At 56.4% G+C, this 6,000-nt stretch overlaps 1 protein-coding gene across 1 annotated transcript in view; it reads left to right on the top strand.

Annotated features, from left to right (window-relative positions):
* The first annotated feature begins 411 nt into the window (after positions 1-411).
* The window catches only part of LOC138638921 (zinc finger protein 484-like), a 143,147-nt gene continuing 137,558 nt past the window's right edge, over positions 412-6,000 (top strand). Inside the window, exon 1 of the mRNA XM_069728671.1 lies at positions 412-542. The gene's annotated coding sequence lies outside the window, so the exon portion shown is untranslated. The remainder of the gene's footprint in view (positions 543-6,000) is intronic.

Raw genomic sequence — 6,000 nt, 5'->3', positions numbered from 1 at the left:
AGTAGAAGAGGTGTCAGCTTCTAAATTTCTTGAAAGATTTCTGTTGGTGGGAAGTTGGTAAGCAAAAGAGGACACTGGTAGATAATGGGTTAAGTGGAGGGATTTATACCCCGCCCCGTGATCACATGGTGCTGACGTCACCACACGTCCCGCAGAGCCCCGCCCCGTGATCACATGGTGCTGACGTCACCACACGTCCTGCAGAGCCCCGCCCCGTGATCACATGGTGCTGACGTCACCACACGTCCCGCAGAGCCCCGCCCCGTGATCACATGGTGCTGACGTCACCACACGTCCTGCAGAGCCCCGCCCCGTGATCACATGGTGCTGACGTCACCACACGTCCCGCAGAGCCCCGCCCCGTGATCACATGGTGCAGACGTCACCACACGTCCCGCAGAGCCCCGCCCCGTGATCACATGGTGCTGACGTCACCACAGGTCCTGCAGGTCTCGCAGTGCAGTGGGTGCCGCTATTGTCTCTGGTGTCAGCCGCCGCACACAGGACGTCTTCACACGGCTGCGGCCTCTCTGCGGTATCAGGTGAGGTGACAGCAGCCAGGACTCGGGCGCAGCTCTCACACAGTCTGTGCAGTCATGGCTTCCTCTCTCTCAGGCCGCGGTCACACTACAGCGAGATACGGCCGAGTGTCACAGGTTATAAACAGACTCTGGTGCCGGCACTGCGGAGCGGAGCGTGCGGCTCCGTGTATTGTTGTGCGGCTCCGTGTATTGTTGTGTGGCTCCGTGTATTGCTGTGCGGCTCCGTGTATTGTTGTGCGGCTCCGTGTATTGCTGTGCGGCTCCGTGTATTGTTGTGCGGCTCCGTGTATTGTTGTGCGGCTCTGTATGTTGCTATGAGGCTCCGTGTATTGTTGTGCGGCTTCGTGTATTGCCGTGCGGCTCCGTGTATTGCTGTGCGGCTCCGTGTATTGTTGTGCGGCTCCGTGTATTGTTGTGCGGCTCCGTGTATTGCTGTGCGGCTCCGTGTATTGTTGTGCGGCTCCGTGTATTGTTGTGCGGCTCCGTGTATTGTTGTGCGGCTCTGTATGTTGCTGTGAGGCTCCGTGTATTGCTGTGCGGCTCCGTGTATTGTTGTGCGGCTCCGTGTATTGTCATGCGGCTCCGTGTATTGCTATGAGGCTCCGTGTATTGCTGTGCGGCTCCGTGTATAGTTGTGCGGCTCCGTGTATTGTTGTGCGGCTCCGTGTATTGTTGTGCGGCTCCGTGTATTGCTGTGCGGCTCCGTGTATTGTTGTGCGGCTTCGTGTATTGTTGTGCGGCTCCGTGTATTGCCGTGCGGCTCCGTGTATTGCTGTGCGGCTCCGTGTATTGTTGTGCGGCTCCGTGTATTGTTGTGCGGCTCCGTGTATTGTTGTGCGGCTCCGTGTATTGCTGTGCGGCTCCGTGTATTGTTGTGCGGCTCCGTGTATTGCTGTGCGGCTCCGTGTATTGTTGTGCGGCTCCGTGTATTGTTGTGCGGCTCTGTATGTTGCTGTGAGGCTCCGTGTATTGCTGTGCGGCTCCGTGTATTGTTGTGCGGCTCCGTGTATTGTCATGCGGCTCCGTGTATTGCTATGAGGCTCCGTGTATTGTTGTGCGGCTCCGTGTATAGTTGTGCGGCTCCGTGTATTGTTGTGCGGCTCTGTATGTTGCTGTGAGGCTCCGTGTATTGTTGTGCGGCTCCGTGTATTGTTGTGCGGCTCTGTATGTTGCTGTGAGGCTCCGTGTATTGCTGTGCGGCTCCGTGTATTGTTGTGCGGCTCCGTGTATTGTTGTGCGGCTCCGTGTATTGCTGTGCAGCTCCGTGTATTGTTGTGCGGCTCCGTGTATTGTTGTGCGGCTCTGTATGTTGCTGTGAGGCTCCGTGTATTGCTGTGCGGCTCCGTGTATTGTTGTGCGGCTCCGTGTATTGCTGTGCAGCTCCGTGTATTGTTGTGCGGCTCCGTGTATTGTTGTGCGGCTCCGTGTATTGTTGTGAGGCTCCGTGTATTGCTGTGCGGCTCCGTGTATTGTCATGCGGCTCCGTGTATTGTCGTGCGGCTCCGTGTATTGCTGTGCGGCTCCGTGTATTGTTGTGCGGCTCCATGTATTGTTGTGCGGCTCCGTGTATTGTTGTGAGGCTCCGTGTATTGCTGTGCGGCTCCGTGTATTGCTGTCTGGCTCCGTGTATTGCTGTGCGGCTCCGTGTATTGTTGTGCGGCTCCGTGTATTGTTGTGCGGCTCCGTGTATTGTTGTGCGGCTCCGTGTATTGTTGTGCGGCTCCGTGTATTGTTGTGCGGCTCCGTATGTTGTCGTGCGGCTCCGTGTATTGTTGTGCGGCTCCGTGTATTGTTGTGCGGCTCCGTGTATTGCTCTGTGGCTCCGTGTATTGCTCTGTGGCTCCGTGTATTGCTGTGCGGCTCCGTGTATTGTTGTGCGGCTCCGTGTATTGCCGTGCGGCTCCGTGTATTGTTGTGCGGCTCCGTGTATTGTTGTGTGGCTCCGTGTATTGCTCTGTGGCTCCGTGTATTGCTCTGTGGCTCCGTGTATTGCTGTGCGGCTCCGTGTATTGTTGTGCGGCTCCGTGTATTGCTGTGCGGCTCCGTGTATTGTTGTGCGGCTTCGTGTATTGTTGTGCGGCTCCGTGTATTGCTGTGCGGCTCCGTGTATTGTTGTGCGGCTTCGTGTATTGTTGTGCGGCTCCGTGTATTGCTGTGCGGCTCCGTGTATTGCTGTGCGGCTCCGTGTATTGCTGTGCGGCTCCGTGTATTGTCGTGCGGCTCCGTGTATTGCTGTGCGGCTCCGTGTATTGCTGTGCGGCTCCGTGTATTGTTGTGCGGCTCCGTGTATTGTTGTGCGGCTCCGTGTATTGCTGTGCGGCTCCGTGTATTGTTGTGCGGCTCCGTGTATTGTTGTGCGGCTCCGTGTATTGTTGTGCGGCTCCGTGTATTGCTGTGCGGCTCCGTGTATTGTTGTGCGGCTTCGTGTATTGTTGTGCGGCTCCGTGTATTGCCGTGCGGCTCCGTGTATTGCTGTGCGGCTCCGTGTATTGTTGTGCGGCTCCGTGTATTGTTGTGCGGCTCCGTGTATTGCTGTGCGGCTCCGTGTATTGTTGTGCGGCTCCGTGTATTGTTGTGCGGCTCTGTATGTTGCTGTGAGGCTCCGTGTATTGCTGTGCGGCTCCGTGTATTGTTGTGCGGCTCCGTGTATTGCTGTGCGGCTCCGTGTATTGTTGTGCGGCTTCGTGTATTGTTGTGAGGCTCCGTGTATTGCCGTGCGGCTCCGTGTATTGCTGTGCGGCTCCGTGTATTGTTGTGCGGCTCCGTGTATTGTTGTGCGGCTCCGTGTATTGCTGTGCGGCTCCGTGTATTGTTGTGCGGCTCCGTGTATTGTTGTGCGGCTCTGTATGTTGCTGTGAGGCTCCGTGTATTGCTGTGCGGCTCCGTGTATTGTTGTGCGGCTCCGTGTATTGCCGTGCGGCTCCGTGTATTGCTGTGCGGCTCCGTGTATTGTTGTGCGGCTCCGTGTATTGTTGTGCGGCTCCGTGTATTGCTGTGCGGCTCCGTGTATTGTTGTGCGGCTCCGTGTATTGTTGTGCGGCTCTGTATGTTGCTGTGAGGCTCCGTGTATTGCTGTGCGGCTCCGTGTATTGTCATGCGGCTCCGTGTATTGCTATGAGGCTCCGTGTATTGCTGTGCGGCTCCGTGTATAGTTGTGCGGCTCCGTGTATTGTTGTGCGGCTCTGTATGTTGCTGTGAGGCTCCGTGTATTGTTGTGCGGCTCCGTGTATTGTTGTGCGGCTCTGTATGTTGCTGTGAGGCTCCGTGTATTGCTGTGCGGCTCCGTGTATTGTTGTGCGGCTCCGTGTATTGTTGTGCGGCTCCGTGTATTGCTGTGCAGCTCCGTGTATTGTTGTGCGGCTCCGTGTATTGTTGTGCGGCTCTGTATGTTGCTGTGAGGCTCCGTGTATTGCTGTGCGGCTCCGTGTATTGTTGTGCGGCTCCGTGTATTGCTGTGCAGCTCCGTGTATTGTTGTGCGGCTCCGTGTATTGTTGTGCGGCTCCGTGTATTGCTGTGCGGCTCCGTGTATTGTTGTGCGGCTCCGTGTATTGCTGTGCGGCTCCGTGTATTGTTGTGCGGCTCCGTGTATTGTTGTGCGGCTCCGTGTATTGTTGTGAGGCTCCGTGTATTGCTGTGCGGCTCCGTGTATTGTTGTGAGGCTCCGTGTATTGCTGTGCGGCTTCGTGTATTGTTGTGCGGCTCCGTGTATTGTTGTGCGGCTCCGTGTATTGTTGTGCGGCTCCGTGTATTGTTGTGCGGCTCCGTGTATTGCTGTGCGGCTCCGTGTATTGTTGTGCGGCTCCGTGTATTGTTGTGCGGCTCCGTGTATTGTTGTGCGGCTCCGGTTATTGTTGTGCGGCTCCGTGTATTGTTGTGCGGCTCCGTGTATTGCTGTGCGGCTCCGTGTATTGTTGTGCGGCTCCGTGTATTGCTGTGCGGCTCCGTGTATTGTCATGCGGCTCCGTGTATTGTTGTGAGGCTCCGTGTATTGCTGTGCGGCTCCGTCTATTGTTGTGAGGCTCCGTGTATTGCTGTGCGGCTCCGTCTATTGTTGTGAGGCTCCGTGTATTGTTGTGCGGCTCCGTGTATTGCTGTGCGGCTCCGTGTATTGTTGTGCGGCTCTGTATGTTGCTGTGTGGCTCCGTGTATTGTCATGCGGCTCCGTGTATTGTTGTGCGGCTCCGTGTATTGCTGTGCGGCTCCGTGTATTGTTGTGCGGCTCCGTGTATTGCTGTGCGGCTCCGTGTATTGTTGTGCGGCTCCATGTATTGTTGTGCGGCTCCGTGTATTGTTGTGAGGCTCCGTGTATTGCTGTGCGGCTCCGTCTATTGTTGTGAGGCTCCGTGTATTGTTGTGCGGCTCCGTGTATTGCTGTGCGGCTCCGTGTATTGTTGTGCGGCTCTGTATGTTGCTGTGTGGCTCCGTGTATTGTCGTGCGGCTCCGTGTATTGTTGTGCGGCTCCGTGTATTGCTGTGCGGCTCCGTGTATTGTTGTGCGGCTCCGTGTATTGCTGTGCGGCTCCGTGTATTGTTGTGCGGCTCCGTGTATTGTTGTGCGGCTCCGTGTATTGTTGTGAGGCTCCGTGTATTGCTGTGCGGCTCCGTGTATTGCTGTCTGGCTCCGTGTATTGCTGTGCGGCTCCGTGTATTGTTGTGCGGCTCCGTGTATTGTTGTGCGGCTCCGTGTATTGTTGTGCGGCTCCGTGTATTGTTGTGCGGCTCCGTGTATTGTTGTGTGGCTCCGTGTATTGTTGTGCGGCTCCGTATGTTGTCGTGCGGCTCCGTGTATTGTTGTGCGGCTCCGTGTATTGTTGTGCGGCTCCGTGTATTGCTCTGTGGCTCCGTGTATTGCTGTGCGGCTCCGTGTATTGTTGTGCGGCTCCGTGTATTGCCGTGCGGCTCCGTGTATTGTTGTGCGGCTCCGTGTATTGTTGTGTGGCTCCGTGTATTGCTCTGTGGCTCCGTGTATTGCTCTGTGGCTCCGTGTATTGCTGTGCGGCTCCGTGTATTGTTGTGCGGCTCCGTGTATTGCTGTGCGGCTCCGTGTATTGTTGTGCGGCTTCGTGTATTGTTGTGCGGCTCCGTGTATTGCCGTGCGGCTCCGTGTATTGCTGTGCGGCTCCGTGTATTGTTGTGCGGCTCCGTGTATTGTTGTGCGGCTCCGTGTATTGTTGTGCGGCTCCGTGTATTGCTGTGCGGCTCCGTGTATTGTTGTGCGGCTCCGTGTATTGCTGTGCGGCTCCGTGTATTGTTGTGCGGCTCCGTGTATTGTTGTGCGGCTCTGTATGTTGCTGTGAGGCTCCGTGTATTGCTGTGCGGCTCCGTGTATTGTTGTGCGGCTCCGTGTATTGTCATGCGGCTCCGTGTATTGCTATGAGGCTCCGTGTATTGCTGTGCGGCTCCGTGTATAGTTGTGCGGCTCCGTGTATTGTTGTGCGGCTCTGTATGTTGCTGTGA

The sequence above is a fragment of the Ranitomeya imitator genome, chromosome 5, assembly GCF_032444005.1.
Source record: "Ranitomeya imitator isolate aRanImi1 chromosome 5, aRanImi1.pri, whole genome shotgun sequence".
NCBI classification, from domain to species: Eukaryota; Metazoa; Chordata; class Amphibia; order Anura; family Dendrobatidae; genus Ranitomeya; species Ranitomeya imitator.
Note: the sequence above shows the minus strand (reverse complement) of the source record. Positions and strands in the feature narration are given on the sequence as shown.